This window comes from Mya arenaria, chromosome 3 (assembly GCF_026914265.1).
Source record: "Mya arenaria isolate MELC-2E11 chromosome 3, ASM2691426v1".
NCBI lineage: Eukaryota > Metazoa > Mollusca > Bivalvia > Myida > Myidae > Mya > Mya arenaria.
In genome coordinates this window covers 11,256,098-11,269,103 of record NC_069124.1, presented here as the reverse complement: position 1 = coordinate 11,269,103, position 13,006 = coordinate 11,256,098, and the positions used below count along the sequence as shown (strand labels likewise).

The following is a 13,006-nucleotide window of genomic DNA, read 5'->3' as shown; positions in this document are numbered from 1 at the left end:
AACAGTTTATGCCATGCACCTTCGGTTCTAAAGGAGGGGTGCATGTCAAAGGGTTGCGATCCTAAGCTACGCCACCTCTAACGTCAATTTCGGTATCCGCCCCTGTGATGGGCAGAAAAAGGCCTATTCAGTCAAGCATGGGGTTGTTGCATGTGGTAACATTCACAGCCAGTTTGTAATGATTCATAACTTATGAATATCTTGAAAGAGTGTGTACAGTAATAAAATTAACAAGTTTCTGCACACATAACAAGTAGACAATCGTACCAAGGCTATGACATTAAATGAGGAAGTAACAAAAGGACACAGTTTTTTCTATATAAAATTTAAAAAAAAATATATAACCACTGCACATTTATTTCAATGATAAACACAATTTCTTCAAACACTTTGGCACAGACTGCAATCATGTGTTCCTGATGACTCCTGTTAATGTCCACGAAATGTAAATTAGTTTGGTGGTTCACTAGATGATAACATCTTCATGCTTAACCCTTTCCCATAGTTTGTTTTACACAACAGTTTGAGGTTCAAATGACGGCCACATTGAAATATCCATGATGAACGTGTAACTCTCTGAAAATATAAAGGCAATATGTTAAATCATGAAACATGTCTGATATAATGGATATGTATTGTTATACATAACAACATAGTGGTCTATGTAAATTGTGCATTCAGCTATGAGTCCACTAAGTATATGTCCAGGGCTAGATCCTGGATTAAACATTAGAGGGGGCTTAACCTAGGGGCATAACTTTATGACTTGCACCCCCAGGCCTATCCAAAGAAAATTTTAACAATTTCAAGTCCAAAATGGTGCATTTTGTGATTTTTTTTTATAGAGAAAGTAAATTGGACCATTTCGGTGGATTCGATAATGTGTTTACATACTGATTATAGAAGAAATAATACAAAATCAGTTTAAAAGAGTATAGAGGAAAATTCTTTGTTTCAATGTAAGATCATAATATATTTCACCGAATGAGCACCAAAAGTGGCGTAACCAAGAGTGATTAATATACTATTAGCATTAATTTGGTGAAATATGTTGCAATCTTACACAGAAACAAGCAAGTTCCTTTTTATGAAATGCCTAATAAGAGCTGTCACAGAGACACGCGCTCGACTATTCCACTGCTTTTCAGTGTAAAGCTTGAAAGGCTTTGGCGAAACATGCATGGATCACTGTTAGATTAGATTTCAATGCAATACATGATGTGCTGAGATATTAACATAAATATGGTTACATGCAAAATTTTGACTAGAGAGCACTCTGAAGCTATTGTTTATAGCCATTGAACTGTTTAAAGCTGCACTCTCACAGATATACCATTTTGACAACTTTTTTATTTTTTGTCTTGGAAATGGCAATTTTTAGCGTAAATATCTGCAAACCAATGAAATATCATTGCTGACAAAAAATCAGATCGTAGATTTTCATATTTACGTTCGAAAATTAATGTTTTATGGCTTAAACCGTTACCAACGGTTTAAGAAAAATGAAAAAAACATCAATTTTTGAACTTAAATTAATATAAAAATCTGCGATCTAATTTATTGTCAGCAGTCTTATATAACTAGTATCCATGGATTTTCAGAAATATTGGCTTGTTCCAAGACAAAAAAAAAGTTGTCAAAACGCTCAATCTGTGAGAGTGCAGCTTTAAGAAGGCTTACATAAGTATCAAATCATTGAAGTCAGAGTTATGAACGTGAGGTTTCAGTTTGGTGGCCCTTATAACAACGCCAAGGCTATCACATTACAATTAATAATCTACCAGTACCACCGCTTGAGTGCGAAAAAGTGGCTACAGCTCTTTTAGGAGCTATAACAGAAAAGAGCCAATGATACCTCCGAGTGAGAGACAAAAAGAAGAGCTCATGATATTTATTATTTATTTTACATAATATCACGATTATACGGGCTTATTTGAAAAATCCAGGAATGCAGTCCCATATAAATGTGTTTCATGGGAGATTCATTTGTATTACTCCAAACACTTATAAAATAACCAAAATACATGTGAAGATTAAGAACATTTAAATGGCACTGCATTCCTCGATTTCTCAATTAAGCCCTCATAATTGTGGTATTAGGTAGAATTACGAGTCATTCTTACTTTATCACGACGTCCGCTCCTTGTCTCTAGTTTCGAAGTGTTATTTGCTCTTTTATCTATATATAGCTCCAAAAAGAGCTGGAACCATTGTTTTGGATACGTGCACAGGTCTTAGGTTGACATTTGATTATTGTTTATGATTGTCCAATTGTATTCTGACATTCAAAAATGTCCATTTTATACATTCATGTTATACAACTGTTAACAATACCTACACATGTACATGTACATTGCATACATGCTATCAGCTCCAACTGCATACATGGACTGGATATCCTAAAACAAAACAAAAGCAGAATGATAATTCCTCATTTTGAAAAGATGGAGGTGCTAAAGAAACAGTTTACCCAGTCGACAAGAGCATCCTGCAAGTATGGGTGTTCCAACGGTCAAGGGTCCAAGGATTTGAGCCCCTTGATTATGCGCCAGTCAGTTGTAACCACGCTCCTCAAGTCCGGGGAATAGCGGTGACTTTGACTTTTGGTCCAGCCAACCCCCCGTAAAATCCTAACCCTGCGGGGACAAACTGCTAGTCAAAGCCCTGCCAAAAGCCCCCGCACCCCAGGGGCATCCTAGGTTAGGACCATTCCCCGCTATTTTTGGTGCAAAAACATGACTCATTTCCCCCACTTACCCCGGTATACCCACGGACCTAGGCCGGGGGCGTGGTTACAAATGACTGGTGCATTACTTTTACCTTCTTCTGGTGTCAGAAATAAATGAAGTGACTTAGTCAGACAGTCAACGAATGTGTTACTCGTTAACTGATAATTAATGGGGTAATTGTACAGGCAGAACATGTTTTCTTTCAGTATTATTAAGACTGACAATTCGCCTTATTCCAGAATATCAGAATGCTTTGCGACAAAGGTGACTTCCGGTTTATTTCCGCATTCAATTTCCTAGTTATCGATACGAGTGAAAAGGAAGAGCATAATTGGCAAAATAGATTGATAGGTGAGTAAAACATGTTAGGAACATCAGTTTATACATTTTTCTATAAATTTCTACCGTTTTTTGTAAATGTCAATGACGTTTTCGACGTTTATACCCAACTTCAGTGCACATTTAAGTGGGTGGGGTAAAATAACAAAAGACTCATAGTGGTTCTCAAAGACTTTAAATACATATTAATTGCTATGAAATATGCATTAAATTGTGGTTTGTTGAGTTTGTTATTAATTTAAATTAATAATATTTTGCAAATATTGTGAAATTGTTAAAATATGCAACTTTAAAGCAGTCAAGTAAATGAAAGTTTAAAGCATAATGTGATTAAGAAGGGCATTTAAATACTGACTGCTGTGCTGTATATAAACAAATATTCAGGTCATAGAATAGCAGCTTATAAATAATGTACTAGTAAATTGTAACTTTTTAAATATCTGACTGATATTAAAGCTGCATTCTCACAGATTAAACATTTTGACAACTGTTTTATTTATTGTCTTCGAACGAGCCAATTTATGCAAACCTGCAAGAAAACCAGTAATATAAGACTGCTGACAAAACATCAGGTCACAGATTTTCATATTTAAAAAAATATTTTATTGCATTTTTCTTAAACCGTTAGTAACGTTTTTAAAATTAGCCATAAAATTATAATTTTCAAATGGAGATATGAAAATCGGTGATCTGATTTTTTTGTCAGCAGGCTTATATCACTGGTTTGCAGATATTTACGCAGAAATTGCCTCATTCCAAGACAACAAATAAAAAAAAGTTGTCAAAACGGTGAATCTGTAAGAGTGCAGCTTTAACAGCCTCTTTAGAGTGTTTTATATTCTTATTTTTCTGGCTAACTTGGATGATGATAAAACTATTTTACTTAATTTCAGAGATGTCCATTCCAGATGTTTGAGTCAGCCAAGTTGATGCTCAACAGGAGTAGGCAGTTGATACCATTAATCTGATAGCACCTGCTATATTAGTGGTTTTACAAGATATTTTGGTTCAAAACACAAGAGACTGGATTCGGTTCAAGAACAGAGATAAAGTAAATGAAGTGTGTCAATATGAATTAAAACTTTCCTTGACTGCAAGGACTAAAGAAATGCACACAAGTGACATAGATTTAAATGTTTGATACAAAACGTAGACGTTTAGAACTTAGAATTATGATACAGGAGGTGAAACAACACTTCATAGCCGATAACAGTCGAACAAGAGATTTTTCAAAAAGAAGCAAGATGGGTTTTTAACCATTGGCAAATGAACCTTTAAAGGAATTATTGCATACCAAGGACAATTTATTGTTTTTTGAATTATATAATGTTTAATGTTAATATTAAATTGTATAAAAAACGTTTTTATTAATATGATTGTCTATGATCTTCTTATTCCAATGACTGTTTAACTCCCATGGTTAATATTAAAAAGACATAAAATCGAGTTAACATTTGTTGGCAATAACTAGCCACCCGGTTAACTTAGTTTGTAGGATCGCCGTGCTAGTATACCGGCAACCCTTGGTTCGAGCTTTTTCCTATCATGTTACTTTAGTATTTTTATAGTCAATAAGCCCAGGTGTCGTTAGCGCACAGTAGGTGGAATATTTTCTTGGCCCCAATTCAAACAGCCTTGAGATTTAAATGAAACTTGGTACACATGCAAATTTTCAGAAACAGTAGGCTCATGTCCAGCAAGATCATACATAATATTTCAACACTTGAATGATTAAATACATCTGCTGCTATGTATTCAAATTTCCATAACTAAGATTGTTCATCATTGTAAATATAGTGCTCAAGTTTAAAGCTGCATTCTCACAGACTGACCGTTTTGACAAAAGCAATGTCTGAAAACCAGTGATATAAGATTGCTGATAGAAGATCAGATAACATTTTTACATATCTTTGTTTGAAAATTGATATTTATGGTAAGAAGCGTTACTAACGCTTTAAGATAATGGAGTCTTTTGACAGTGTTTCAAACAACTGAGATCTGTTCTATTGTGAATCATTTTATATGATTGACTGAACTGAAAGCAATGATACCAAAATCAGTTAATCTGTGAGATTGCAGTTTTAAAGGTGCAGGTCCCTTAAGATCAGTTGGCAGGAGATTTTATCATATTTAATGAAGAATCATACATTCAATGATGCAATTCAACTTATTCATTTTGATTAGAATCATCATATTATGAACACCATGAGCTCTGATTTTTTTTTATGACAAATTTATCATATCTGTAGAAAATGCCTGATACTATCATACAAATTATAGCAAAACAAACAAAATATGGTTGTACAGAATTAATATTTATTTAAATATCTATAAAAATAGTTGTTCATATAATAAAACATTATGATGCACATTTTAAATGTAAGTACAAGGACATAAAAAAATATTTAATTTATATGATTATTGAATAATAATATCTCTTATGATAATAATAATAATAGTTAGAAGTGTTAAATTCTAAGCACTTAACATTTTATACATGTATGAATATCAATAATAACAGTCATAAAACAACAGTTCAACCAACAAAAGAGATCCAACAAGTACTAGCAATGGGAATCCAACCAATATGACCTGACAACCTACAGTAGCGGTTCAATCAACACTTCATTGCGGTCAACTCAGGCTCAACTAGATATCCATCCATTAAATACTGTCCAATCAACACTTGTGGTCAAACCAACACTTCTTGTCCATCCATTAAAAGTTGTTCAACCAAAACATGTAAATCAACTGAGTATAGCTATCTGATAAACAATAGCTGTATATCCAACAGTAATTCAAATAACACTAGTTGTCCATCACACATTCTGTCCAACAAGCAGTCCAAACAACACTGGTGGTCCAACCAACACTTCCGGTCCAACCATTTATAATTGTTCAACCAACACGTATGGCCCATCCAATATAGTGTCCAGTAAGCAATAGATGCCCAACCAACAGGCACTAGCTGTCCATCACGTTGCTACCAATCTAGCAGCCCAACCAATTGTAGTGAGGTTCTTCATTGATAGTAATGATCTCAGAAGATAACATCAGCATATTTGTATCATATCTGTTAAGAAAGGAATGGAACATAAAAAGTATATTTTTTATAAAAAAGATAAGTAACTCTCAGACTTATTTATGGATGGGTTTTAAGACAATCTGGACCCTGATTTAATTCCAGGCCTGGGTGTATGTGACTATTCGGGTGGCCATCATAATATTTAAACATAACTAACTAGTAACAAATCATTCAGAAGATTACACAGGTGACAGCATGACATAATTACTCGTTCTAAGTAAAATGTTTATTACATAGTAATAAAATACACCGAGCAGTATAAATATCATAATCTATATTGATGATGATTTATATATGTTCATTCATAAGGCTATTACATACAGAAGTTATACCTGGTAATGTATAGGTTCCTCATTATAGATTATGACTGTCAGATAATGAAACAGACTTATATATTATTTGTGTTAATTTTCAAAACAAATGTTTAAGAATAGATGATAATTATTTGTTGTTAATAATACTCCAATAAGAATAGTAACCGCAGTCTTTTCTTAGCCATCTACCCCACCCACCAGAACTAACTGTCCAGGTAAACAGTCAAGCGATTTATAACTCATGACATTCAAATAATATCACAATAATGTAATATAAACTCATTAAAATGACAAATCTAATCAAAATAAATAAATTCTAACAAACCTGGAATGATAATTAGTCCGTAATTATCGCTGTTATTATACTTCGTTATAACCCGGAAATAAACCGGAAGTCACCCGGCCGCAAAGGATTATGGTATATTGGAAAGTCGAGAAAGTAGCAATGTTTCAGAAAAAAAGTGGTTCCCCACACACTCAAAGTTTCTTCAATATCGAAAACTCAATCAGTTTTAATGCATAAATCCTTTGATAAACCGCGTACTGAATTAATAATGTTGCTTTATTCAAAGATATATTCATACAACTTACTGTAAACGCTGAACTTTTATCCGATTGATGTTGTTTCGGAATGAAAAATTGCAAATACGTTGGTCAAGGTCAATATGGTTATTTTTATCTACGAAATGTACATAAAATACGCAACGGTTGCTAAAGTGCGCAACGTTCATATGAATTTATCAAGAGCAAAAGCGTTCAATTATTTAAATACTCACAATGAGATTTAGAATAACACTTGACGATGATTTCAGTTCAAGATGGCCGACTCTTACAAACGACTTAAGATTTTTTCTTAACTAGTTAAGACACCTCCGACGTTGTCTTAACTTTTTGCCCTATTTATGAAAAACTTAGGAAATTCTTAAGATAAGAAGTTGTATGAATAGCAATTAGGAAAAAAATAGTAAACTTAGGAAAAAATGCCACACTTAAGTCAACATCTTATCTTATAAGTTTTATGAATACCGCCCCAGGTCTTCAAATTGCTAACTTCACCTTGCCAGGCCTACAGGCACTAACTACACTCTACTAGATCTCCAGGCTTCCAACCTCACGGATATAAACGTAAAAGCTTACGCTACGCACCAGTGCAATACATTATATTTGTATAGAAATTTAAAGCCAGACACATAGCCGGACATCGACACAAAACTACAGACAGATACGAGGGCCATTAGAATAGAACATAGACACTTTCAAATTTAAGTTTCCTTAACGTCCGATCTTAGCCAATCTTTGTTGCAATAATTTCAATAGTAAACTGAAAATATAGAATATTCTTTCGTAGATAAAAATATAATATTTATGTAAATAAATTCGCTAAAGTAACTTCCGATCGGGTTGTACGGCGCAAGCCACCAATATGTCCTTTATCAAAACTGGGTAGGTCTTAGAGATCTCTATGTTTCGAAACGGCGGGATAACGTCACGACAATTCTTGTATTTCACATCAGTTATCATTTAAACGTGACTTAATTAAATCAATTCCAAATTAAAAAAATATCTTCATTTCAAGTAAAATAATGAAATTAAATTTGTGATTTCGAAATATATGCTTTATTTATTTCTTGTTCCGTATTTCACTTTTCAGGTTATATGGCGTGATTTGCTCCACGCAAGATCGAAGAAACGTCCAGGAACGGACATCAGAGATCTTCTGCTTCATCAGCACAACGCCCCAGTCCGCCGTACAGAATCTACTACCCTCGAGCTGGACATTTTAGGACTAGGGAGAGTGGAGTATGTACCTTATAGCCCAGAATTAGCTCCAATTTTCTTTGAGGTGTTTTCTACTGTTGAAGGTGTGTTTCGCGGACGCTGATTCGATACCAAGGACAAACTGAAGTATGCAACAAGAGCTATTTTTGCTAAATTAAACCAATTGTGGTACAAGGGATGTTTTTTTGTCGAATGGTTGCGACGACACAGGCGTGGTATTTATTGTAACGGCGTATATTTTGAAAAGATTTGATACACATTGTGTCGTGTGACTTTGGTGACGTTCTGTGATAAAATTACTGTATGCCGTGGTAGGTACATGTGTTTATGTTATCTTACAGCAGCGGTGCTAATACTAATCGGAAATTTATTAAAATTCGTATATTAAATCAATACATAGTGTTGCGTTATTTTAACTGCGTTTTTAGTTATCTTACAATAAATGAACGCCAAACTAATAGTCTACGCAATTTTTAAATTGCCCTCGTTCAATTCTAATAAATACATACAATTATTATAGTAAATCATGAAGCATGGCTTTTGAAACTGAAGTAATGCCAGATAAATAGGTATACGTTTGTTTTTTTTGAATGGCTACATGCATTTTTGATTTCAGAATAGACATAAATGGTCACAAGGAGTTTTGTTGCGACAAGAGTTTTATGAGTGCACAGTGGGTCATTCATTATGTTTTATTATTTGCGTTTATGGTTTTCTTAACACCAATCATAAATAACGTTGCTTTTAAAAAAAGGAAGTGTTGTCTGTCAGATCCCGATGATTAAATTAAAGTTTATTAATTGAGCGAATCTCAACGCCCGGGTTGTACATTAAGTGTTTAAGTCGTACACAACAATGTACTACAATGTATTTATGACTTGTTTATATCAACATTTCATTGAAAACATATATTCAGTTTACTTAATACATAGTAATACAGAATATATATTCCATCGACGTCTTATAACCATATCTGCTATACTCAAAAACTACTCCAAACTGGTCTCTAGATAAAAAGACGAACATCGTTTTGATTCAAAGGGCGCCTAATGAATACCGTATTGTTAATGAGTACTATTTATGTTGTGATGTTTAGGCTCTAACTATAATTCTTAACAAATGGCTTAACTAGCTACTCCGATGAAGCATTATAAGCAACATTTAAATGTACATTATCGTGCGATGACGAATGGGGCTTATTCTGTATACCCTGGAGGAGGTTGATATGTTGCCACAAGAATTCGAGTTAAAATTGCAAGATTCTAGCTATACTGATTCATTTAGAAAGATTATTTTCATTCGTTGCCAAATAAATATTGAATAAGTTAGATTTTTATTACTTGCATTCACTTCCATATTCTTATGAAAGTACAAATAATGTGTCGTTAAACAATAATTTACGACAATTATTGTTTACCGGTTACCTACGAAAAGCTATTTGTATAAAGTTACAGAAATTATTGCTAAATCCTCAGAAATCAAATCTGGTTATTTTCTCTTTACGGCGGCAGGCTGGATCGTTTCTTTCGAATTATTACGCCAATAAGTCGGCCTTTGTCCAAGACATTTTCAAAACATTCACGTTGTACAGACACAACTTAGATGTAGTGTGAAATATGCACAGAAAAAAAGATAACTGTCTTCTTCACTTGTTAAATGACATCATTTTTTTTATTCTAGGTCATTAAATAATATTTTCCTATCAACATTCAAAAGCTTTTATCCTTTTTTAACTAGGTCTTCTATATTTTTCAGATAAGTGTGTTCTATAGTTAACATTTTATTATTATTCTTCACATTTCTATGAATAAATTTCCAAGTTCTTATGCCATTGATATTTTAGATAAATATTCGGTTATCTCATTTTTCATAACAACTGTACTTTTAAAACGCCATCAACAGTTGTTGTTTCATCTTCTTTTAAAAAGATCTGGTTGGAGCGCAATAAAATCAAATAACATAAACCCGCTTCCTTATTAAGTACCAATTTGTAGTTTCTCTTCCAAACATTTTGCGTTCCGTTTATTACAGCATCGTTATATACCTTTATGCTATATTTGCTTGGTTTTTATCGTCAAAAATGTTAAGTTGCATGGTGTTTATACTGTATCGTACCGGCAAGTGTAAATTTTAAATTTAAAAGCAGTGTGCGAATTAAATAAAAAATAATTAATCAAAATGCTTTTATTGGCTAAAAACGAGTACATCATACAAGTATACCGATGCAGAGCTATATGTGAGTCAGCCATGCTATTAATCAACAACATCTTGAAAAGATTGATGCAACAAACATCCCTTTAACTCATCTGAGCACAAATTGTTGGTAGTAAGATTATTTTTTATCACTTCAATCAGCAGCATTTACCATGTTTTTTTGCAGCCACATTTCATAAAGATATTTGGATCTTAACTATAATAGACATCAGGTTAGGTAAATGCATGAATTATTCCCCATCATGAGTAATGTATTGGATCAAATGTTTGAAAAACATTGTCAATTCTTTAGATACCAAATATCTTACCTATGCCAATGAAACTTGGTAAAATAAACAGGATAATGAGTTAATTTCAAACTCGACTAAGGATTATGTCTCGCATATAGAAGTCCTCAAGGTCAAAGAGTGCAAAACTTTGTTGATATTCTTAAGATGAATTGTCAGGCCAATGATGAAAATGTTTTAGGAAATGTGTGGATATGGGCCAAGTCCTTGTGATATAGCTAGAGGCTAGGTGAATAATTAAATCAACCTTGTTTACTTCCAAGAAGCGAAACTTTCTAGTCTCTTCTCAATCTGCATGTAGCTTTATAGAACAATGCTTTTGTATATTGCATCTAGGTCAAGTTCAATGTAACGTTTTGATGGTTAATTGTTTTTAAGAAGGACACAAACACAATTTATTCTACGGATAAGAGACTATGGGCATGATATTGGTTAACGATTCCATGTTATATTATTTTTATAGATTTAGAACAACACAGTATTTACAGTATATCCAGACTTCCTGTAGTTGGTAAATTGCTGAAAAGGGTAGCTTTAAGCATGAATCATAAAGGAAAAAGACTAAGTATTATAATGAATAGCAAATTTTAACCGATTTTGTTTCGGCCCAGAAGACCTTGATGTCCGCTTGCACTGAACACCCTGAGCGACTGAGTCGCGAACTGTTGGTTTAAAGGGACTGTATCACAGATTGGCACCAAAAGAGTTTTTTCTGTAACGAATATCAGGACATTTATCTAATAGAATGTGTTACGCTTTGATATCATAATTTAAAAAAAAAAATGTAAAACAAAATTGTGTCGGAGACCGGGTTCGAACCTGCGTCGCCAAAATTGCAGTCCATCGTCTTACTCACTGAGCTACAAAGGCTTATTTTAATCGGATGACATAATGAAGCTATACACCTACCTCGTAAATATCACGTGATACCACCGACTAGCCAATCACGCATAAGGAATGAATTCTACCTGGTAGAAATACCCAGTAATCTTTTTAATGGAAAAATACGAAAAACTGCTCAACTTAAATAAATTGTAAACTATGTGGTTCTTCAGTTAGTAAGTTTCAATGCATTGTACACATCGATGCCAAGTTAATGTCAGTTTTCGACAATTTTTTTTCTTTTCGCTATTTAATCATACGTGAGACAGCCCCTTTAACGACAGCGAATACTTTGTCGAAAACCGTTCCGAAAGTTTCTATATATGAGACAGTACGTGATTGGATGGATAAACGGTGAGGTGTAGTCCACAAGGAGGATTAGGGACTTTGTTGTGGGCGATATGTGTCTTAACACCGATCGGAAATCGAACGCATTCCATGTATTGAGAGGGTACAAAGGCGTTCAACAGACGAAATATTGCAGAACGATAACAACAAGTATCCTGATAACTCGTTTTCGATTAGTCAGGTTCTGTGTCGATCGGTGGCCACCCTCACATTTCATTGACAGACAGCTGTCACACCTCTCGGACAATTTTCGAGCTTTATTCAGGCTTCTTTGTAATTGAGGAGTCCCTGCAGTTATTTAAGAACAGATCAAGAAAATATCAAAAATATACTTTAAACAAATGCTCCAAGCCTTTATATGTCGGATGAATAAGCAGAATGTTGTAAACATTAAAAAAAAAATGTAGTGAAACAGTTAAAGAGTTTACACAACGGGGAAATGTTCTAAGTAGAATGTGATACTGTGTAATATCGAGTTCCATGGCGTATAGTTGAGAACGTGTGTTAGTAGTTTTAGTCAGTGCACCCATATATTTAAACTCATTTTTCTAAAACTATCGAAATGTCTTTTATGGTTTATTGGCGGCTTGTTTTGAGGAATCCAAACTTACAAAGTTGCTTAAACTACCGATATGTCTAATATTAATTTGTCGGCCGCCGATATTGTAGTATCCATAACGATAGAACAATTAAGTAATACAACATTAAAGATAATACTGAATAATTACATCGCATACGTCATCACGACAAACACAGTTGCCCGTATTACGCTCTAAAGCAAAAAGCTGTATTTACCTCAATTATTTATTCAATCATTCGCCAAGCTTGGATGGAAGTCAATCTGTAGTTTGGAATAAGTTTGCTGTTTCTCTGTAAGTGAAGTTTTTAATTTATCATGGGAGTCTACGATTAGTTTCGGCAGGATAGAAGTACAGACTAGTACTCCGTTTGTTATAAAATAGCAGATGTCAATTAGGTGTTGGCCAGACAATAAATGTCCATGGGGGAAATGCCACAGCTATCGGGTAT

The 13,006-nt window shown here is 33.9% G+C and overlaps 1 long non-coding RNA gene across 1 annotated transcript; it reads right to left on the bottom strand.

The window, feature by feature from the left end:
- Positions 1–341: 341 nt before the first annotated feature.
- Positions 342–7,109, bottom strand: LOC128225625 (uncharacterized). The gene is made up of 3 exons (XR_008259666.1): positions 7,059–7,109; positions 2,339–2,399; positions 342–576 (listed from the first exon to the last, which is right to left on the bottom strand). It is a non-coding gene; the product is annotated as an uncharacterized LOC128225625 (long non-coding RNA).
- Between the last annotated feature and the right edge of the window lie 5,897 nt (positions 7,110–13,006).